Genomic DNA, 24930 nt, shown 5'->3' on the forward strand with positions numbered 1-24930 from the left:
TCTACTTTAACCAAACCCATCCCTTCAGTTTGTGGTCGAAGTAGATGCCTCCGACTCAGGGGTTGGGGCAGCTCTGTCCCAAAGGTCGCCCAAAGACAACAAACTGCATCCATGCTGCTTTCTCTCCCACTGACTTTCCCCTGCCGAGAACTACAGCACTGGCGACCAGGAGCTACTGGGTAACACCTGTGTTCTCACGGTGGTGGACCGCTTTTCTAAGGCAGTCCACTTCATTCCACTACCTGCACTCCCTACAGCAAAGGAGACGGCCGAGCTCTTAATCATGCACGTTTTCTGGCTTCATGGACTCCCCACTGACATCACATCGGATCGGGGTTCCCAGTTCACCGCCCGGTTCTGGGCTGCCTTCTGTAAGTTAATTGAGGCTACCCCCAGCTTATCTTCCGGCTATCACCCACAGACAAACGGCCCGGCGGAGCGAGACAACTAGGACCTAGAAACAACCATTCGGTGCATGAACACAGAGGAACCCCATTCCTGGAACTGGATGTTACCATGGATCGAGTACACCCACAACTCCTTACCCACATCAGCCAAGGGTCTCTCCCCCTTTCAGTGCTGCCTCGGTTATCATCCTCCGCTGTTACTGTCCCAGGAGGTGGAGGTCCCTTCAGCTCAAGCCTTTATTTGTCGGTGCCGAAGGACGTGGCTGAAGGCAAGATTTACTGGCTGAAGGCAACAAGCGGACCGGCGTTGCTCCAGGGCACCGTTATACCGCGTGGGTCAAAGAGTGATGCTGTCATCTTACTATATTCCCCTTAAGACTACCTCGCGCAAATTGTCTTCCCGATTCATCGACCCATTTACCATCACCAGAATCATTGCACCATCAGACTTCGTCTGCCCTCCACCATGCGTCGGATAAACACTTCCTTTCACGTATCCCAGATAAAACCTCTGGCCTCATGCCCACTGAATCCACCCACCTGCCCGGCTCGTCCTTCCTGACTCATCGATGGTAGTGAGGCCTTCACCGTGCGAAAGCTCATGAAAGCCAGATGACGAGACAGAGACCTCCAGTACCTGGTGGATTGGGAGGGCTATGGCTCTGAGGAGAGGAGCTGGATTTCTTCCAGATTTCATCTTGGTATTTGCCTGTGTTGGACCGGTCTCTTATCAATGACTTCCACCGTCAACACCCCAACGCACCGGCCATTCCGCCAGCTGGCGTCCGTAGGAGGGGGGTACACTAACGAGCCAGCTCCGTCCAACAAGCACCTCCGGAGCTTTCTGCGCGCCCAGCGTTTATCACGGCACATCTGGATCTGATTAAGCACCATCCCGAGGCTTTAAAAGCAAGCTAAGCCCACCTGTCTGTGCCGCAGTGTCTCGCTCGTGTGGCTTACTTTTGGAGTGTTATTGATTCCCTGGATTTTGACCCAGCTCCCCTTTGAATTCTCCTTTCGTCTTCCCCCTTGCTTACCTCGCCTGATTCTCGGACCGATTTCGCGTATGACCCCGCCTGTGTTAGGAATCTGGTTCCGGACTCGCCCTTCGGATTTGTTCGCCCACACAGCTGGATCTTCTGGTTATCGACCCTTATCTGGCAAAAGACGCTGATTCAACCTCTTTGTTCCACAATTAGCGACGTGCTGAGGACCCCCCGCGATGCACACTGTGCTCATACTCCTCAAAAAAGTGAGTCCAAGCTCTCTGCTCTTATCTCCTTGATCGCAAAGTGGACCCACGTCAGGAATCCACGTAGCACCTGATCGCGCTACTCGCGCTCCTCGCTACTACCGAGGATATCTCGTGTGCCCATACTTCCAGGTTCACGGAGGATTCTCTGACGTCTCTGATTCTCAACTGGTCTCCTCACTACGTCACAAAGTATTCCCCAAAGCATCCTGTGCATGCATTGACTTTCCCTCTCACACAAAAACACACACACACACACACACACACACACGCTGCCCCGCTGCTGCACACTGACTCTCCTTCTCACTAACACACACACACACACACACTCTTCCAGTCGCTGTTTATTTAGTCCCTTAACCAATTCCTTTAAGAGAATCTGTGTCTGCTATTGGGTTCTTTCCTCTCCTCTACTCAAAATCCATTTTTCACGCTCCAGCAAGTTGCAATAACTTATGGGACATTCCCATTTTTCCGGTGAAGTGAACACCTGATGTTCACTCATTCCCTACACCGTTCGCAGCCCCCTTGAACTAAACATTTTCGCTCCCTGCTGTTTGGAATTATACTTAATATGGCTGATCACTTTAGGGTACTTTAGACCGATTCGGAACAGAAGATATGATGGTAAGCTGCTCATTCTGTTGATTATAATATGTCCTTAGCTGCATTGTAATATTTTCATTACTGGAACTATAGCCATAATTTGTGTATGGAGACGTGTTGGGGATTTGTTTATTGAAACGGTAACATTTTATTTTACTTTAACTCACTCACTCACTCATCGTCTAGACTGCTTTATCCTGTATTCAGGGTAGCGGGGGCCCTGGAGCCTATCCCAGAAGACTTAGGGCACGAGGCAAGGTACATCCTGGACTGAGTGCCAATCCATCACAGGGAACACACACATACACACACTTACATGCTCATTATGGACAATTTGGGAACACTAATTAGCCTAGTCTGCAGGTCTTTTGACTGTGGGAGGAAACTGGAGTACCCAGAGGGAACCCACCAAGCATGGCGAGAACATGCAAACTCCACGCAAACACAGACAGGAATCTGGCTGGGAATCGAACCCGGACCTTGAAGGTGCAAGGTGACGTGCTAACCACTACACCACTGTGACGCCCACATTTTATTTTATTTCTGATCAAAAAAACAAAATTACTTAAAGAAAGATTTGTTCATTTTGACGAATGAGATTCAGAGACCTGAAATCACTATAATGATCCAAACTTCCCATCACTAGAAGAGAGTGAGAGTCAGGTGAGGAGAATATATAGCTAAGTTTTTTTTGTTTTGTTTTGTTTTTGCAGTGAGTCAGGGGAGGGGTGTTTGTTTATGTGTGTGTGTGTGTGTGTGTGTGTGTTTATAAATTTATCCTTGAGAACTGGGACAAAACATGTCCAGCACTATAGAAAATAGTATGATTGTAACATATTTATGATTGATAAGATTTATAAGATACAGTGGAACCTCGGATTACGAGTAACGCAGTTTATAAGTGTTCCGCAAGACGAGCAACGATTTTTAATAATTTTTAACCTAAAAAACAAGCATTGTCTTAGTTTACGAGCACCAAGTATCATGTTTCATGCATGCGCTTCTTGTTTTGACACCGAGCGTCAGGTCATCACAAGTGAGCCAATGGTTTTTCTCTCTTTTGCAGCGGAATTGTAGGTAATTGTCTCTTCTGCTGGGTGAATACACACACACGCTGTGTGTGTGTGTGTGTGTGTGATGTGCGTGCGTTATTCCATATAAAGTGAGAGATGCAAGAGTCGAGTGAATGGAAAAAATGTTTAGGTATATAAACAGGCAGGCATCGAAAAAAAGTATAGAAATTTAGGGAGCACATCTATTTTGATACAGTTTATGCGGCTGGCTAAAGATAAAGGTAAGAGAGACCAACGTTGGGTGTCGTGAGTCAGTTTGGCCTGAAGTGGGGATAAGTTAGCTTATCAGAATATTTTCTAGTGACCCAGACACCTAGATATTTGAATGAATTCAGGAAGACCTTAAATGGTAATAAAGAGAAAGTATAAAACAAAGCTGTGTCATTAAGGGGCATAAGTTCACTTTTGTGCAGATTCAATTTGTAACCAGAAAATTGGCCAAAGTTCTTCAGCAAGTCCAGAAGTGAAGGAATGGATCGATCCAGGTCTGAGATAAACAGTAAAAGATCATCTGCATATAAAGACAATTTATACTCAGTACCTCCTCTGAAAACACCCTGAATCTGACTGGTTCTAAGGGCAATTGCTAAAGGCTCAATGGCAAAGTTCCACACTTCAGAAGGAAATAGTCAGAGAAATTATTATTTGTACGAACCCGGGCCAGGGGGGATGAATATAAGAGCTTTATCCAAGAAATAAATACATTACCGAAGCAAACTTTTTAAGAGTAAAAAAGAGATATGAGTACTTCACACGGTCAAATGCCTTCTCTGCATCCATTAAAATAATAAATTCAGGTATGTCTTAAGATGAAGGCGAATAAAGAATATTAAGTAGCCGTCTGAAGTTATAAAAAGAATGCCTGTTTTTACCAAAACCGGTTTGATCTGGGGAGATGATTGACGGCAAAATAACCTCTAATCATCTTGCCAGTATCTTTGCTAATAACATAGGACGAAAGCTACCACAAAGAAGGAGGTCTTTATCTTTTTTAAGTAAGACGGAGATGGTGGCTTGACGCAGTGTGGTGGGCAAAATGCCAACCTGTAACTATTCATTAAACATCATTAACAATAAAGGGGAAAGTTTGTCTGCGAATGTCTTATAAAATTCCGCAGAAAAGCCATCAGGTCCAGGACACTTTCCATTTTGCATTGCCATTAGAGCGCCTTTAAGCTCCTCGACTTTTAATGGTTTATCTAGTCTAGCTGACATTACAGGATCAATAACAGGAATGTCCAAAGGTCTAAAGAAATTGTTCAGCTGACTCTCATCAAATAGGCACTCAGAGGTATAAAGTAAAGTGTAAAAGTCCCTAAATTGGTTATTAATGGCTTGAGGATTTAATGTAATACCAGTATTAGTTTTAATTTGCGTAATATTTCGGGATGAAGCTGATTGACGAATTTGATGAGCAAGCAGCTTACTGGGCTTGTCTCCAAATTCATAAAAATTGTGATGTGTTTTTTGAATTAATTCTACAGCCTCCCCAGAGGACATAACATCAAACTCCGTCCTTTTAACGAGCAGGTCTTTAAGTAGATCTGGATCCGGTGATTGTGCATACCTAGTTTGTAGCTCTGATATAGTCTTAGTGATAGAAGTGTTATATATACGCATATTCTCTTTGTACATCCGATTAACGTGAAATTGAGCGCACGTGCACAAGCGCAAAACCCCTCCCTGCCTCCTCCCCCGTATAAATATGGTAATGACTCCACTTTGGCAAAACCAAACGAAAAAGCAATGGCAAAAGCAAGCAAGAAGAGAAACTTCACAGAATTGGAGGTGCTCCTATCGGAGGTAGGAGGTAAAAACTTATTTGCAAGTTTGTCCTCCGGAATTAATAACAAAATAAAAAAAAACTTGAACTGGAATAATATCTTTAAATACATCACTCACCAAGAAGCCACCCATCGCGCACCCTGTCACCTTGGAGCCTCATCCCAACCATGCTGTTTGTGAGGATGAATAAATCATGGGTTGTCCCAGGCCACCTTGCCAAAATTTTGTTAGTGCCATTGCCATAGACTAAGGGTTGTATACATCTGCAAATGCTTTTATATGTTCGAAATCATAGCAATGTTTTTCATGTGTTGGTGCGATACTTTATAGTGTGCAATTTAACATAATTGCCTTTAGGAGTCGCCAATGGAAATAAAACAAACAAACACAAGAAATACATGTACACCAGACATGAAGTTGGCGTGGAAAAATGCACATTCTCACGTTAATTTCACTGTTAGTAAATCCGACCGTGAGAATCGCAGGATGACAGGTCGAGGCCTCTCTCCCGGAGCAGGTTTCGGGGCAAGGCTCCGATGAGCTCGATCCAGTTCGGGGGGGCCAAGCAAGAACGTCCTTGCCGAAAATGTCAAAAATAAGCTGGGAAGAAAATATGGTTGAGCGCGGACCTTCAATCTGCTCAGGTAATCCAATGATTCTAATATTCTGGCGCCTGCTGCGACTTTCCAGATCTGCTAGTTTGGTTTAAGAAGGTCGTTTTCTGCTTTTAAACTACAGCTTGCGCTCTCAAGTTTTTGAAGACGCTGATCAGTTTCAGTTGCGTTATCCTCCAGAGACGTAATTTTTTGACCAAGATCAGCAATTGAGGATTTTATACTGACCAGTGTAGATGACAACGAGTCAAAAGATGACTTGAAATCGGTTGCAAGGGCCGTTCAATGCTCATCTAGCAATAGGCTAATCTCGGCCATGGTAATGCTACTGAATGGAGGAAAATCCCCGTCCTTTTCTGCAGTTTTCGCCCTCATCTTCGACATATTCTCAAAAAAGAACGAACTAGAAGAGCCTGATACTGGTTATTGGGAACTTAATATGTAAAGTGTTGAGGTTTAATAGGTTAACTGAAAAGTAATTTGTGGGAGCGAGCAAAATGCGCTTCTCATACCGGAAGTCCCCAAAGTTTGATATTTTTTTTTTATATTTTTATATTTTTTAAACAAGGGAACTTCCTCCCAGTAGTCCAAAAACACAGCAGGTCTTCAGAAAGGCCTCAAAACTTAGGAGAACCTGCAGTGATTCAGCGCTTTTCTTAAATTTGTGTAAATTTTTTATCTTTATCAATAAATTAGCTAATAAATTTTCCCTTATCTAGACCACAAACTAGGCCTGCATAATGTGGCTGATGTAAATATGTTTGATTAATGTGCAACTTTTAACATGTAAAAAATAAAATTTCAAAATCTAGCAGAAAAGCAGAGAAAAAAGTAAGCAAATAAACAAACCTGACAGATTGTTATAAACACTGAACTGAGTTCATGAACGTGTTAGGTGTGTGTCCATAGCAATACAACTCAATTAAAACACTCAAAAAGACCTGAAGAATAATCCAGGACTTTTCATGAATATGTAGGACCTATTGACACCTAGCTCAGGTTTCGCCAGGACTCCTATTGATGTATCAGCTGTTTACACCCATACACTCAGATTCCTCACAGGGAATCAGGGAGAGAAACCAAAAATTTCTGGGGTGTTTATGTCTGCATTTTTATTAGTAAATCTTCTTATATTGGTGCATGTTTTTATCATCTGCCTTTAAAACAAAACTCTACAAAGTGACAGTGCGAGCCACGGGTATAAAAATATATATTTTCACTTTATCAAAGGCAGTGTTTATTTAGCAAGTATATCATAATGAAGTATTACGTTTGAGTTGTTAGGTTAGAGTTTCTCACTGTGAGGCATCGTTAAAATGCACAAGTCTTTATTCTCCTTAAAACGCTCTCTCCATTCCAGTATTGCGCATGTTAATCAACAGGTGGACAGTGGCGGCGTTACCATTAGCCAAAAGTAGGCTAATGTAAGGGTTAACCCCTAGAGGGCGCCAAAGCGCCCAAAGACTCTGCTTGTTTGTTGTGTTTTTTTGTTATAGTTTGTGTGAAGGGGACTTCATTTCCCATAGGGCACCTGGGTCAGGTGATGGAAGCATGCACCTGATCCAGGTCAGTCATTAGTTGAGTTATAAATAGCCTGACTGAAGCTCAGTCAGGCGTGTAGCATTAGTTATGGTTGTTTTGTGTTGGTTGTTATCAGTAAGACGTTCTAGTAAAGATTTCTAAGTGCTCTTTGAAAAGAGCTTTTGTTTTGCTTGAATATATTAATAAAAAGAGTTTATCTGGAAGTTCTCGTCTCAGCCTCTGCATCTATGCCACAACGCCGACACAGACAGCCAGTACATGACAGCTAATGCTAAGAGCCCCTTACATCTAGTCTGACGTCTGAAATAATTCAAATCCACTTGCTAAAGCCCTAACTCTATTTTAAAAAAGTAAATAATATCCAAAAACAGGAAAAAAGAAAAAAAGAAATTAATATTAGTTTGCAGATCTTTGACATATTCATCTAGAGAGCAAAAGGTGTGGGCTTCACCTCCCACGCTTCCTTTGCCACATCCAGCAGACTGTGGGGCCTTCATCCAATTTCCCTATTGGCTCCTGAATGTCCTTTGAATAATGTGGAATGAGCCAGGTGCATGACAGTGTCAACTTTTGCTTGGGGCATCACAAGGAGTATGGTATACAATAGATTTTTGTAGATTTTTTACTACAAAGGTGCGCCGGGGCTGTGGGCATGCATCGCCTTCACCTTCAATTTCTACCATTGGTTCACACCAATCACCATGCACGTAAGTACTGTAACAGGCAGTGGTTTGCATAATGATGTACTGGGTGGAACCACAGAGGGGCAGGCTAGCAGGATGGCGCTTCCTGTGACAAGCTGCGTGGGAAGCTGAGCTCCATTTACATTCATCCAGCGCACTGATGCTGGTGCCAGATCCTCAGGGACTTGTAGTTTGCCAGAAAGCCCCTGGTGGGTGCCGGACTGATTTCTGGTTCCGATGGCATGGGCTCATTATTCAAAGATTCAAAGAACTTTATTAATCCCAGACGGAAATTGATATGTCTTGGTCATACATTTGCTTTGATTAACTTACCAGGAAGAAAGGAAAAAATAGATTAGACAAGGAGAAAATAAAATTAAAGAAATAAAAATTTAAAGAAAAATAACAATAAACAGAAGTAAAAGTAAAATTAAATATAGCACACAGTAAGTTACATATTGCACTTAAAATGTGGTGTAAATGGAAAGAAATATTGCACAAATGTACTGGTAATCAGATATTGCACTTGGAACTTGAGTTGTGGGAGCAGTAGTGTCATACAGTATTATTGAACAGTAACTACTGACAGTCCCTATCCCGTAGTAAAACCGTTACAGAGATAAGGTATATAACTTTATGGCCATTGGGAGAAAAGATCTCCTGTGGCGCTCTGTAGGACACCTGGCCATAATCAGTCTTTGGCTGAATTGCTCCTCTGGTCGGAGAGATTGCTGTGTATTAGGTGAGAAGAATTGTTCAAGATTATGTGTATTTTGGACAGAATCCTCCTCCTTGCCAGGTCATCAACCCAGGACAGAGCCGGCCCTTTTAATGACTTGTCCAGTCTGCTTCTGTCTGCCGCTTTCATGTTACAGCCCCAACAAACCACAGCATAGAAAATGACACTCGCCACAACAGATTCATAAAACATCCGAAGCATGGTATTACAGATGTTAAAAGACCTGAGCCTTCTCAGAAAGTACAACCTGCTCTGTCCTTTCTTGTAGAGTGCCATTGTGTTACTGACCAGTCCAGTTTGTTATCCTGTTGCACTCCCAGGTATTTATACTCAGAGACCATGTCCACTGTCTCCCAATGGACAGATACTGTATAGGAGTCACAGGGATTCCACTTTTTTTTAAGTCATGGGGTGACTTTGGCCAAGGCCGTTATGCAATTCTGTTTTCTCTGGTTGCTGTTACCTCCCATGGCTAAGTGGCAGGGTGGCGAGAGCACACTACAGCACACTCACTATTTCTTACATCGTTGTTGGCTACCTTATAAATACTGTCTTTTGCTCCTCCTTTGGGAGGAAGTGAAGCACACAGTCCATTGCAGCTCCCTTTGCTTCTTCAAAGGAAGTGAGATGCTCCAGCTGGAGCCACCTGAATGCAATCTGGTTTAGGCAGTCCAGCTGGGCTCTGGGGATAGTGTGTGGATCATACAGTACATCCACCTGTGGAACTCCAGTGCAGCTTCCGTTCTGGAGAGGCTGCAGCATGCAGCTTAGAGAATTTAAGCTTTGAGCAGATCGTAACTTTCCAAGTCCTTATTGAATAGAGAGAAGTAGCCATGTTGGGCCCCACCTGTGAGCAGCAGGATAAGAATTTTGCTCCATGCCACTAAGGCCAGGCCTCCTGCTCTGCGGTCTCTTCGAAGGTGCGTAGGAATGCTGTGTATCTCCGCATGAATCAGAGTGAAGCACCTCTCTGGCCGTTAAAGCTCAGCTGCCGTTGCCCACAGATGTTGTGACAACAACTCCAATGCTGTTGAGTTCTGTTTTCAACAGCAGAATGGTGAGCGCTGAGTACGTTGTAGCCCAGGTGAATTTGGACACCCTGCCACCTTTGCCCAGACTGAGGGGCTGCCTAGTTTGACAGAAGGTTTTAGAAGTGTGCACGCTGTAAGCCAGCCATCACACTATAAAACAATATATTCATATGTATACCAAATTTTTTATTTTAAAGCATCATTTAGTAATAAACTGCAGTGTGTGTATGGGTGTTTGTTGTATAGTGTTCAGTTCAGTTTGTGGATTCAGAATTTATCTTACATACAGTAAATATGCAGATAAATAAACATATTAAAGATGAGTTGTTGATGTGTTATTGCTCACTAAACTTCCATATTTTTTTGAGCCAGGCCCACTCAACATTAGATTAGGTTACCCAAAAATAACTTCCAGACCTTAACCCTAACCAACCACTCTACACTGAGAACGCTAAACAGAAGGGATTTATAATTGTTTCTCACTAAATAAATTTAAAGTTTTTGTAGAATCTCTCCCAAATGATCTGGAGTTTTAAGACAATGTTTGTTTCTTTATATACATATAGTTTGTTTTCTGATATTTTTATCAGGAAGAGAAGAAAACATTGCGGTCAGAGTGAGTTGAACTGCCATTTCCCCCTCAGTCCTGTAGCTCTAAAGGTGTTCATGTCTGAAGTTTCCTCTCTGACAATTTACAATTTGTGACCAGAGATCAAGTTTCATCATGAAGATCCTCCACATCTACTTCTGTAAGTTTATTTCCTTTAACCAAATCACTGATCATATTTAATGTGTACATTCCTCATTTTTAATAAACAGCAAATTACAGTCAGTGCTTTTTAAATCTTTTTATTACTATAATTTATTTTATTATTTTATTAGTTAATTAGTTAGTTAGTTAGTTTTGTTATAATTTTGTTGTTAGATCTCCTTGTGTGCTGTGGAGCTGCAGAGAGGTTCACAGAGAAGTCGGTAGATTTGGGGCAGAATGTGACTTTAAAGTGTGAGGTGTCTGTAAGAGATGTACTCTGGTTCCTGATGAAGCCGTCAGAACCTCCATTGTTTATATTACGCTCTTTCTCAAGCCAATCCAAGACAGCAAAATACAGTAACACAACCTTCAACAAGACATTCTCACTGCAATACAACAGCAGTTTATTTATACACAATATCAGTACTAATGAATTAGGAGTGTATTATTGTATTCAAACTGCTTCACCTCCCGACATCAGCAGAGGAATCAGACTTTCCATCCAGAATCCCTCAACTGGTGAGTTTATTGATTACTAGCTTAAGTACCTAAAATAAATCTAATACAATAATCTCCTGATCTTTAATGTAATCAATGATATTATTTTAGGTTGAAGCCCACATACATGTCTGTCTGTCTTTCTGTACTGTCTAACTTATTAATACAAAGAAATCCCATTCTGTAAGGTTGAGTATTTTACGCCTTGTTTACACCAAGTTTTACTTCTTTCGTCGTCAGACAAATACACTCCCTGTTCGGTAATCGGAGAGTGAATCACAGATGAGAAATGGAAAAAGTAGATTAGATAAACATGAAGTTTTGTCTTAAAATGACTCCAGCGTGTTGAAATTTACTTATACCACTTCAGCGCTGTTATTTCAGCCAAAGTGAAAATATGAGTAACCAGTAAAAATATTCAGTTAATTTTTTTCTAATTAATATCTATTGGTGCAGGTGTTTGTTTTCATTGCGCAAGTAGAGCATAAGTAGCTTATTTTAAAGTAGATTATTAAATCCCACACATAACTGTTCATAACATCTTTACTTAACATTTTGATTTTAGTGCAAAAAGCTGCAGTCTCAGTTCAGGTATCTTACTGTACATGCCCTCACCTCCGCCTGCTGCAGATATGTTTGAGGCATATGTACTGATAAAGTCCCTTCTACTAAACTTTTAGATTTCATTTATCGCACAGGTTTATTTTAAAGCAGATATCTATATACTGCCAAAGTTTCATCAAATTCTGTTCAGCCAGTTTCGCGGGAAGCTGTGACAAAATCTGGTTAGTGATCCTCCAATGTATGAAATGTAAAGATATCACTAGAGACAAAACCTTTCTTTTATCGATATACATAGTTACATTAAATGTGTGTGATAAATCAATACTTCATTATAATTGAACTGAGGGGTTTAAGTTCAAACTCTCTGATCTTTGTCGTGTTTGCAGAGAATCAGACATGTAGGATTGAAGAGAGTCAGAATCAGACAGTAGATATAGATGAGATCAGACTCTGGAGAAATCTCTTCATCACATCAGGAATAATAAACTGTGTTCTGATTGTTGGAGTCACAGGTGAGTTATAAGAGGAATAATAACCAAACCTCACAGACCTTCAGTCTTCAGTGTGTAAATATGTCGGATTAATGACATCAGTTTATTCAGACTGCATTCTGATGTTTTAGTCTCGATCGTAAGCTGCTGTGGAAAAAACAACAAATCACCAAACTGTGATGTGAAGCTTCAAGAAGTCAGTGGATCACAGGTAAAGTTACTGGATACACACACACACACACACACACACACACACACACACACACACACACACACACACTTAACACTGCAGTTATTAATTAATACACAAGTTTAGTTCACAGTATACAGTGTGTTGTGTGTATTATATGAAGTATTTAATACTTTAAACGTAACTTTAAATTTAACAGATAAATCTACACACAGTCCTCATGACGTTTGTGCTATTTTACAGAGCTGGTGGCCAAAAGCACAGAACGAAAGCAGCTACACTTTGGTGGAGTTTATTCTGTTTCAGCCTGTGATGTAACACACACAGACACACAGACACACACACACACACACACAGTGGTCATTGTTTTTTTTCTATAAGCTGTGCTACATGATTGCGGTTATAGCCTGCACACAAACACATCTCACACACACACTAAGGTGAACAGCTCCGTCTTCCGCTTCTCGTTTTGCAGTAACACTCTTACAGGAGTTTTTCTCCACATGATTAAAATAAACCTTTCTCTATGTTTTCGATATTTAACTGCTAATAGTGTAATATTTCAAAAGTGAAGATAGCTGGAGCTTTACTATCTGTGTAACTGTTTAACACCAGAACATCTAATACATACATACACATAATATGAAGTCTGTGTTCTTTCAAATAAAGGCTCACTTTTAACCTGATACTGTCTTAATATATTCTCCTGTATGGAACAAATTGCCATGTCATGCAGTTATAGATAAATAATGAGTGATGTGCTGGTGTAATAAAGCATGTATATACACCTCTAGGCCCAGTGTATCTCAGCCATTCATCTGCAGATGTGTTTCTCCCCGCTCCTCCTCGAGTCTGTGAACAGAGGCAAAAAAAATAAAAGAACACCAGAGTGTGTGTATATAACACAATATAACACTGACTACCTGGTGTTTGTGCACTACAATAATAAGTGTGTTTAAGAAGAGTGTGAGACCATTAGGGTCAAAACATCATTAAATTAAATATTTTATTTGTCACATACAGTAGACAGCCATACACAGTATTATATGCAGTGACATGCTTATACAACCGCCTGTGACCTAAAAAGAAGGGTTTCCAGGGTTTCTCTGCTGGAAATAAACTGCACTAGAGGACAATTGAATAAAAAATGTGAATATTCAAATAGAGAAATCAAAAAAGAAAAGAAAAATATACAAATATAAAGATCTTTAAGCTGAGAAATGTACAATATGCACATTGTTGCTATAAAATAGAAGTTTATGAGGTATTAAGTATTTAAAATTCTACAGGTTAAACTAAATTACAGCTATGTGCAGTTACATATGTAGAAATTAGCAATGTGTAAAAATGAGTACCAGGAAGTGTGCAACAAGTAAGCAATGTGCAAATGTTCAACTTGATGAGTAAGGTGCTACATCCTGACTTTGATGTTTTAGGAGGAATGTAGTGAGAGTATTTATTGAGTGAGTGAGCAAAGAAATTAGATCAGATTGTTTAGTCCTATGTGTTGTTCAGGTTCAGGGCCCAAATAGCCTACGAGAAGAAGCTTCTCCTCAGTCTCTCTGTGTTGGCCTTCGGGGAGCGGAAGCATTGTCTCGTGCCTGCAACAGATAAGCCACTCCATTGTTGGAGTGGCTGAGGTCCTTCACTATCCTCCTGGCATTGGTCCAGCACCGCTTGCTGTAGATTGAGTGCAGGTCAGGGATGCGGATGATACACTTCGCAGATCGCACCAACCTCTGTAGAGGTCATCTGTCCAACATGGTGCTGTTCCCAAACCAGGCTGTGATGTCTCCCATCAGGATGGAAGTAAAAGTTTCTAAGCACCTTGGAGGACAGTCTAAAGTCCTGCAAACGTCTGAGGTGGTAGAGGCGCTCCCTGGCTTTTTTCACCACAGTACTGTTTTGACAGGACTGACAGGTCCGGCATAATGTAAGGTACTGGAAGCTGTCCATTCTCTCCACTGGGCTCCAATGGAATTCTTCATTAACAATTATTAATTATTCATTTTTACACACTATATTGATTTTTTTTTTTTTTGCCTGGCCCACTTTACTTTAGACTAAGTGTTGAGTTGATACTTAAATTAAGTTTAACACCCCTGACCCCAAACAATCCCCTACACTAGGAGACTAAACTGAATGGATCGATAATTGTGTATCAAGAAATAAATTTACTGTTTTGTGACAGTAACCTTAATGGTTTGGTGGGTTAAGAAGTTTTTCTACACATCTCTTCCTGTTGAAAAGATGTGGCCACAGATGTCAAACTGCCACTTCCCCTCAGTCCTGTAGCTCTAAACATGAAGTTTCCTCGCTTACAATTTACAATTTGTGACCAGAGATCAAGTTTCATCATGAAGATCCTCCACATTTACATCTGTAAGTTTATTTCCTTTACCTAAATTACTGATCATATTTAATAAGGACATTCCTCTTTGAAACAATTGTGTATTATTCTTAATAAGCAGTGAATCAACGGTCAGTGCTTATTGTTCTCTTTTGTTGTTAGATCTCCTTGTGTGCTGTGGAGCTGCAGAGAGTTTCACAGAGAAGTTGGTAGATTTAGGACAGAATGTGACTCTAAAGTGTGAGGTGTCTGTAAAGCTACGTTTTTCCAATTCTGATTTTTTGCTCATACTGTATGTGACACATATCGCATATATGCACATACTGTATATTTTATGTCCATGCAAACAGGAAATAAAGCATGCATTCCAATATTTTAAAATCGGTTTCAGGCCTCCTTTATATGTGGAAATAAATTAGATAGAAACCAGATATGGGCTAATGTGATTGTCGTGTAATCAGACAGATTGGATTTCCTGAGGCATTGTGCTCTGTATGTCATTCTTCGCGGTTTAATGATGTAATGTTATTGCCCGGTGGAAGCGTGTGTGGAAAGATAACATCGCAGGTAACATGGAAGAGGAAAAGCCCCCACCTTGTGTTAATGCTTATTTAGGCTAAATAACATTAAGAAATCCGTATTTGGTGAATAAAGCATATGCACAGGCTGCAATTATGGCGTTTTTTTTCTCTTCCTCTGTTTCAAAACCATGATGACGTTTCGCGAACTTTGCATATATATTGCAGAGCTAGCGTCGAGCATATTTCGTCCATCTTGGCTAGTGTGTAGTGCAAGAACCTCCTTTTAAGTATGTGCGATGTTTCAGATGGTATGGCAAGTGTAAACACTTGCGCGGAAATTAGAATGTAAATGGCGTCAAAGTAAATTATTATTATTATTTCAAATAGCTTGGAAGGAGAGCATCCTAAAATATAGAAAAGCTCTTAGTGTAGCTAAATCAACATACAAAAATAACAAAAATCATCCTAGATTTTTATTTAAAACCATAGCCAAATTAACCAGAAATAAGACCACTGCAGAAATCTCCACAACAACATCGTGCAATAGTGAGGACTTCATGAACTTTTTTAATAATAAAATTGTAAATATTAGGCATAAAATTGAGGCTTTGAATGTGGACAGTGTAATTGATGCAGATGTTAAACTAACCATGTCAGATCGGAACCTAGAATACTTTACTCCCCATGAAGAGAATGAACTAATTTCACTCATCTCTTCTGCAAATTCATCAACCTGTATATTAGATCCTATACCGACACATTTTCTTAAACAGATATATACAGAAATAACAGGACCCCTGTTGAGAATAATTAATTCCTCACTCAGCATTGGGTATGTTCCAAAATCTTTTAAATTAGCAGTGATTAAGCCGATAATTAAGAAACCTGATCTCGACCCATGTCAGCTGTCCAATTACAGGCCAATATCAAACCTCCCCTTTATCTCTAAGATTCTGGAAAAGATAGTAGCAGAGCAGCTATGCTCATATCTACATAGAAATGGCATAGATGAACTGTATCAGTCAGGATTTAGGCCTCATCACAGCACAGAGACAGCACTCGTTAAAGTAGTAAATGACTACTATTGGCCTCTGATCAGGGTCACGTCACTATGCTTGCGTTAGCTTTGGCTGAACGAGTATGCCGCCGAGTCGTCACCTAATATTCGAATATTCGAATATTATCCATTATACCATACCTGAGTTGGAGTTTAGTTGTTCTGAGCTGAAATCCGTTTGTTGTTCTTAGACAAAGAAACTCGCGAGTTCTCCAAAAAGCGCAAAAAACGGAAAAAGGCGAAGCCCAAAAGTATGAAAAACGTAACAAAAATAGTTGCTGTTAATATTATTATTGTATAAATGGAAAAGCTATTTAATTTAAACGCTGATACAAACACAAAACTTTCGGGCAATGATACAAAAACAGGAAGCTATCACCAAGCTTCAGCTAGTCCAGAATGCAGCAGCGAGAGTCCATATAACCAGAGGATATGAGCACATCACCCCTATTTACTTCACTTCATTGGGTCCCTGTGAAATTTAGCATTGATTTTAAAATACTACTCTTGACATATAAAGCATTAAATGGTCTCGCGCCGCAGTATCTGAGTGAACTGCTTGTGTCTTACGATTCGCCACGCCTACTTCGATCAAAGGATGCAGCCTGCTTGTCAGTACCGCGTATTATGAAAACTAGATCTGGGGGCAGAGCTTTTTTTTTTACAAAGCCCTTAATGGAAAAATAGTGTTCGAGACTTAGACACAGTCTCAGTGTTTAAGTCCAGGCTAAAAACCTATTTATTTAATCAAGCATTTTTATAAATAGAGTTGTCTTGTGTAAGTAGCAGATCTGGGGGATTCATGGACGTAGAGTATTAGGTGAACTGGTATGTTTAGATGCTGTCATACCACTCTCATTGATCACTCAGGTTTGTTGATGGTGAGGTGATTGGTTGCTTTACATCTCAGTTCCCCCTCATGTCTGTGTTTCCTTCTGGCTCTCCCTTTTAGTTAATTCAATTCAATTCAATTTTATTTGTATAGCGCTTTTAGCAATTTTCATTGCCGCAAAGCAGCTTTACACAGTCAAAAGGAACAGGGAACAGGAAACAGGGAACCCATCCTCATTTGGGTGAAACAGAAAGCAGTAAATGATCTGCATTTATACAGTGTGTAGGGTGGGAGGCAGTTCAGCTATAATAGCTGATGTTAACTGATGTTAATATGGAGTCCAGGTAGTTATTGAAGTTATGCTGTCATACTATAGTTAGTCCTGCCGGAGTCTCTGCTTGCAGTCTACACTAAATATACATTTACATTATAAATTATGTGACTGTGACCATACCCAACTGTTCTCTTATGCTCTCCCCTCTCCTTCTCTCACCCCCTCTTTCTCTTCCCTTTCTCCCCATTTTTCTCTTTTCCTCTCTCTGTCGAGCTACACGTCATTCCTGAGCTGCCAGTGATCCAGACTCCCTCTGCCCTCTGGAACTGTCTGACCCGTCCTGGTGCCCCGCTTCTGGTTGGAGATCAGGTCACATAGATGTCCCGTGTGTCTCTTTGGGATGCGTCTGGTGTCTGGGGACGGTTTTACTCTACCTAGAAGACAGTTCTATCGTCAGATAGAAGGCAACAAATCAGAATTGGCCATCGAGACCTGCAGTGTAAACGGGGCTTAAGAGATGTGAACTGGTTCCTGATGAAGCAGTCAGAACCTTTATACTTTTTTGTTTATACTTACTCAGTGCGTTACCATGGTAACATAAGCACCTCGGATACCTGTCGCTGTTGCTGTGAAAATTTCACACAACAGACATTAAAGATTTTATATATATTTAAACAAAAACTGATACCATAAATCATACTATTAAAATGTTTAACTTGTAAATACATTATTGATTAATATTAATAATCGATTAAAGATGTACAAAGATTTTTTTTTTACAGATTACTATTCTATAATACTAAGGATTTCTTGATTAAATTAAATTTTAAATTATTGTCTTTTTAATATGATGTCATTATTGATAATATTGATAATAAATATATAAATCCTTTTTAATAACATTTTTTTCCATGCTCCAGCGAGACGCAATGACTGATGGAAATATTTTCATTCCCTTTTTCGGTAAAGTACTGTTAAGACCTGTTGTTTACTCGTCCCCTACACGGTTCACAGCTCCCTTTAAACTAAACATTTTCGTTCCCTGTGGTTTGGAATCGCATTTAACATGGCTAACCACTTCAGGGTACTTCAGGTCAATCGGAACGCACGTGACAAAAGAGTCATGTGACAAAAGAACGACCAATTCGGAACAGAAGATATGATGATGAGCTGCTCATTCTGTTTATCATAATATGCCCTTAGCTGCATTGTAATATTTTTATTACTGGAACTATAGCCATAATTTGTGTATGTAGCGTGTTGGAATTTGTTTATTGAAATGGTAACATTTTATTTTACCCTCACTCACTCATCATCTAGACCGCTTTCATGTTTTCAGGCTCGCGGGGGGCCTAGAACCTATCCCAGGAGACTAAGAGCACGAGGCAGGGTTAATTTTGATGAACGAGATTCAGATACCTGAAATGATCCAAACTTCCCATCACTAGAAGAGAGTGAGAGTAAGGTGAGGAGAATATACAGTGGTGTGAAAAACTATTTGCCCTCTTCCTGATTTCTTATTCTTTTGCATGTTTGTCACACAAAATGTTTCTAATCATCAAACACATTTAACTATTAGTCAAAGATAACACAAGTAAACACAAAATGCAGTATGTAAATGATGGTTTTTATTATTTAGGGAGAAAAAAAATCCAAACCTACATGGCCCTGTGTGAAAAAGTAATTGCCCCCTGAACCTAATAACTGGTTGGGCCACCCTTAGCAGCAATAACTGCAATCAAGCGTTTGCGATAACTTGCAACGAGTCTTTTACAGCGCTCTGGAGGAATTTTGGCCCACTCATCTTTGCAGAATTGTTGTAATTCAGCTTTATTTGAGGGTTTTCTAGCATGAACCGCCTTTTTAAGGTCATGCCACAACATCTCAATAGGATTCAGGTCAGGACTTTGACTAGGCCACTCCAAAGTCTTCATTTTGTTTTTCTTCAGCCATTTAGAGGTGGATTTGCTGGTGTGTTTTGGGTCATTGTCCTGCTGCAGCACCCAAGATCGCTTCAGCTTGAGTTGACGAACAGATGGCCGGACATTCTCCTTCAGGATTTTTTGGTAGACAGTAGAATTCATGGTTCCATCTATCACAGCAAGCCTTCCAGGTCCTGAAGCAGCAAAACAACCCCAGACCATCACACTACCACCACCATATTTTACTATTGCTATGATGTTCTTTTTCTGAAATGCTGTGTTACTTTTACGCCAGATGTAACGGGACACGCACCTTCCAAAAAGTTCAACTTTTGTCCCGTCGGTCCACAAGGTATTTTCCCAAAAGTCTTGGCAATCATTGAGATGTTTTTTAGCAAAATTGAGACGAGCCTTAATGTTCTTTTTGATAAAGTGGTTTGCGCCTTGGAAATCTGCCATGCAGGCCGTTTTTGCCCAGTCTCTTTCTTATGGTGGAGTCGTGAACACTGACCTTAATTGAGGCAAGTGAGGCCTGCAGTTCTTAAGATGTTGTCCTGGGGTCTTTTGTGGCCTCTCAGATGAGTTGTCTCTGCGCTCTTGGGGTAATTTTGGTCAGCCGGCCACTCCTGGGAAGGTTCATCACTGTTCCATGTTTTTGCCATTTGTGGATAATGGCTCTCACTGTGGTTCGCTGAAGTCCCAAAGCTTTAGAAATGGCTTTATAACCTTTACCAGACTGATAGATCTCAATTACTTTTGTTCTCATTTGTTCCTAAATTTCTTTGGATCTTGGCATGATGTCTAGCTTTTGAGGTGCTTTTGGTCTACTTCTCTGTGTCAGGTAGCTCCTATTTAAGTGATTTCTTGATTAAGACACGTGTGGCAGTAATCAGGCCTGGGGGTGACTACAGAAATTGAACTCAGGTGTGATAAACCACAGTTAAATTATTTTTTAACAAAGGGGGCAATCACTTTTTCACACAGGGCCATGTAGATTTGGAGTTTTTTTTTCTCCCTTAATAACGTAAACCTTCATTTAAAAACTGCATGTTGTGTTCAATTATGTTATCTTTGACTAATAATTAACGGTTTTTGATGAGCAGAAACATTTAGGTGTGAAAAACATGCAAAAGAATAAGAAATCAGGAAGGGGGCAAATAGTTTTCACACCACTGTATATCTAAGTTTTTGTTTTGTTTTTTTCCAGTGAGTCGGAAGAGAGGGGTGTTTGTTTGTGTTTGTGTGTGTGTGTTTTTAAATTCATCCTTGAAAACTGGGACAAAACCCGTCCAGCACACAATAAAGAATGTTTTTCTGTAAAATTCTGAAATAATTCATATTTTCATTATGATCGATTTTATAAGATTTTTTTTCAATAAAATTATTTTTTTTATATAAAGTGTCCCCACTAGACCTGAAGAAGTCCTTGTCAAGAAAAAAAGGATCACATTGCCAAAAAAAACTGATTTAAAATATATAAAATAAACACTAATTGTGTACTAAGTAAAATAAGTACATGTTTAATGATTAACAGCTGTTACAAATTAATTCAACACATTTTCGAACTTTAGATTTTAATTTGTGTCCTGAGTTTTTGTCAACCTCTCACAGACATTTCTAAAAATGTTAATGTCAGGATATCTTGTGGTCAACCGAAACTCCAAGGACCTTTTCATGACTCCTTGTTTGTTCTATAGCATGTTTAACTGCTCAGATTCTTGTAAGATTGATAATTCTATTAAATATTTTTATATTTTTGCGCCTGGGACCTTCCTATGAGCACCTATTCAGCACTCTGCTTAAATTTGTGTAAATTTCCAATCCTTATGAATATAGTAGCTGATACATTTTTCCTTATTCATCTAGACCACAAACTGGGCTTCCATTATGTGGCTGATGTAAAAATGTTTGATTAATGTGCTGAATAAATGTGCAACTTTTAATATATAAAAAATAAAAATTCACAGAAAGACCTTTAGTTTGGGGTGAAGTGACTGATGTGCCCAAGGCCTTGTTTACAATGGGCGTCAAATTTTTGGATAAACGAATGTACTCTGAACATCCTAGATGTTTATGTTGCGTTTTGTAGTGGCGCTCGATTGACTTCTACACTGGCGTTCGTCAGCCTGCAGCCCAAATTGTAGTTTCTGTGTTAACCTGAGGCAGTGGCGGGAACTGGACATGAAAGCCCGCCGCTACTGGGTTCACCCTCTGACTGCACAACGTCAGATTAAAGGTATAAAGAAAAAGGAGAAAAGAAAGCAGTTGAGGAGCAGGAGAAATACATACAAATAAAAGAATTTAAGGGACAGAAGAGGAAAACAGACAAAGAGTAAGCCAGAGACAAAAAGGGGACAGCAGGGATAAATATAAGAGGTAATCATTTTAATAAGTATTCTTTGGTATTGTTTGTGTCACTCCATTGACCCGTCATGGGTTTCCTTACTTTAGTGAAACAACATCGAAGATAATCCAGGCCGATCATCTACCTGCTAACTATCTGCTGATCATGTTGAAATTAGTATCCAATTTGTAATATCAGATATGAAAACTGACAATGATTTCCAGTCTAACTGCACATAACTGCAACATACCAAGTTTAGCATTAACTATCATGCATCGTTACCGACCACAAACAGTAGGCGGCTGGATTCATGGTAACAAACCCACCAAAACAAGATTAACTGCATAAACAACAGTTAAAGAGTTGGTTTACTTCTACCTGTCGCTACACCAAACAATAGAATGTCAGACAGACATCTAATAAAAGTCTATCAGCGCCCCCTACTGGACTGACCCACACTTTTCTTTACAACAGTGTATTTGTGCTATGTTATTTTTCTGGGGTACTGATTTTACATTTCGTCTCCTTTTCAAAAGTTGCCCCTTCATCTCCCCTTTAATCAAAAGACTGTTGATATGAGCAGCTTTATTTCAGTCATAATATAAACAGATCACAAATGTAAAGCAGACAAAATGTAAAAACAGTAGCACAGAAAAACAACATAGCACAAATATATATTCTAAATAAACTTTGCCTTTTATAAAGTGTGTGCAATGTGAGTAGCTTCATTTATTTTTATTAGCCGCATATCGGTGGTTGTGACGCATATTTTGAGCGACAAAAAATTAAAACACGTTTTATTTTAATGTTACAAGACCACCATAATCTTTAAATTTAGAATTACATAAATAAAAAAATACAAAAATCATTTTAAAGGTAGTACTCATTATTTATTTATTAAGCCATAGGGAGCCGCAGCAGAGGGATGAATGAGACAAACGCAGCCCTGGACGCGCACGCTGTCATTTGGTAATTAACTAAAATTTTGACTAAATTATTTTAAGTTAAGATAGCTGGCATGAGACCCAGACTGCTGAGAGACACCTGGTGGTGACCAAAAGTATTAGGAAACGCCATTTGTCTGAGTTCTCTCTGTGCGCATAAAAGGTGATGTCACTGATTAGTTCTGGTCTACGTGAAGAGTTAATTACAGCTAATAATCAGCTGCTTTAGTTAACTGATGGAACTAATAAGTGGCAGGACTTTTACCTTCCTAAGCCTGGGTGTCCACCTTGGTACAAAATCTTTAGGTTTTTAAAAAAAAAAAATGACTTCATACTATATACATATAGTTGTATGGCAATTTAATTGCATAAAATGAGTTACTTATTCCCTGTGTTTGTATTATAAAGGTAAATATAATAATGTTAAACTTAAGACTTTAGTCTTTCTCACTGCTGAAGTGCTGCATCCTATAGTCCGCTGCAGGGAAGAAAATCAAGTCACCCAGAGGTCGGCAGATGCCATTATGAAGATAACTGAAGGAGCTACAGGTATGTAAAGCAAGTACAGTGGAACCTCGGATTACGAGTAACGCGGTTTACGAAAGATTTTAATTAAAATTTTACTTGAAAAACAAGCATTGTCTAGGTTTACGAGCACCGAGTATTATGTTTCACGCATACGCTTCTTGTTTTGACGCCGAGCGTCACGTGATAACAACTGAGCCAACCGTTTTTCTCAACAGGCAAGAGACACACACTCTCTGCTCTCTGAAGAAACTCTTCGCAAATCTTTTCAGAGATAAGGTGCTGGGTCATTTGTTTGTTTTACTTTACAGCAGTGATTGTTAGTTTGTGCTTACACGAGTGCCATTAGCAATGTCAGATAGTCAAAGTCTCTGCTGTACGGACATCTAGAGGAAGTTCATTCCACCACCTAGGTGCCAGAACAAAAAAGAGCCTGGATGAATGCCACCCTTGATCCCTGAGAGATGGTGGGATGAGGCGAGCAGTGCTGGAGGATCGGAGGGAACGTGGTGTAGTGCGTGGTGTGATTAGCACAGAGAGGTAAGTGGGTGCTGGCCATTTTTAGCTTTGTAGGCAAGCATCAGTGTTTTGAATTTGATGCGTGCAGCTACAGGAAGCCAGTGCAGGGAGCGGAGAAGTGGGGTGGTGTGGGAGAACTTGGGAAGACGAGACGTGCTGCTGCATTCTGGATCAGTTGCAGAGGACGAATCGTGGACAGAGGCAGGCAGGAGTGAGTTGCAGTAGTCCAGTCTTGAAATAACAAGGGACTGGACAAGCAACTGAGTAGCCTGTGAATAAAGAAATGGGCGAATTCTTCTGATATTCTAAAGAAGAAATCAACAAGAGCGAGTAAGGATAGCGATGTGTGGGGAAAATGACAGATGATTGTCCACGGTTACCCCAAGATTGCGGGCGGTGGCTGAAGGAGTGATTTGGTTGTTGTCCAGGGATATCACAAGGTCTTGACCTGGGGATGAGTCACAAGGGAACAAGTTGGGTCTTATCTGCATAACAATGGTAAGAAAATCCATGCGATGGTATGACCTTACTAAGAGACCGAGTATAGAGGGAGAACAGAAGAAGCAAGTACTGAGCCCTGCGGGACACCAGTAGAGAGTCTACGTGGGGCAGATGTAGATCCCCTCCATGTTACCTCATATGACCTATCTTCTAGGTAAGAAGCAAAACCATTGCCACGCTGTTCCACAAATTCCAAGGCTTGTAAGAATAGATAATAGAATCTTGTGGTTCACCGTGTCAAATGCAGCTGACAGGTCCAGGAGGATGAGGACAGATGAAAGTTTAGCAGCTCTAGCAGCATGGAGCTTCTTAGTGACAAATTAGAATATTTATAAAAATACTTCTGTGACAGTTTAAATTTTCTAGACAAACATTTAACCTAACAGTTACTGTTAAGATCACGGCTAATGTTCCTGCAGCTGCACACAGTCAGAGCAAAAAGCTCCTTTTAAAACACAGTAGTAGAAACGTTTTTAGGCATTTTAATAGCAGATTCTCCATTTTTGCCAGTCTATATTTATGATCTTTCTCACCTGCTGTTTCTAGCACTTTACAGGAATTAAATGGTGGGGAAGATTGGGCAGGATGTGTAGGAACCTGAAGATCATGTACACAAATTCGACTCAGAGGTACACAATTTACTTAAGAATTCCTGAGTTTTAGGCACTTTGTACACAGGTGGACACCCCGGCTTCAGAAAGCAAAAGTCCTGCCACTTATTTGTTCCATCATTTAACTAAAGCAGCTAATTAAGTTGGCTTGAGAAAGCCAACTTACTGATATCCGACTTAAACTTATTATTAAGTTGGCTTGAGAAAGCCAACTTACTGATATCCGACTTAAACTTATTAAGTGTGTCTATGCAATAGACATACTTATTACTATCCTACCGAAAAGTTTGGACGTCTCCACGCC

General features: G+C 40.2%; 1 long non-coding RNA gene across 1 annotated transcript; it reads left to right on the top strand.

Annotated features, from left to right (window-relative positions):
* The first annotated feature begins 11621 nt into the window (after positions 1 to 11621).
* LOC128519078 (uncharacterized) lies at positions 11622 to 13012 on the top strand. Its single transcript, XR_008357827.1, has 3 exons — positions 11622 to 12057; positions 12168 to 12247; positions 12470 to 13012. It is a non-coding gene; the product is annotated as an uncharacterized LOC128519078 (long non-coding RNA).
* The last annotated feature ends 11918 nt before the right edge of the window (positions 13013 to 24930 follow it).

This window comes from Clarias gariepinus, chromosome 3 (assembly GCF_024256425.1).
Source record: "Clarias gariepinus isolate MV-2021 ecotype Netherlands chromosome 3, CGAR_prim_01v2, whole genome shotgun sequence".
NCBI classification, from domain to species: Eukaryota; Metazoa; Chordata; class Actinopteri; order Siluriformes; family Clariidae; genus Clarias; species Clarias gariepinus.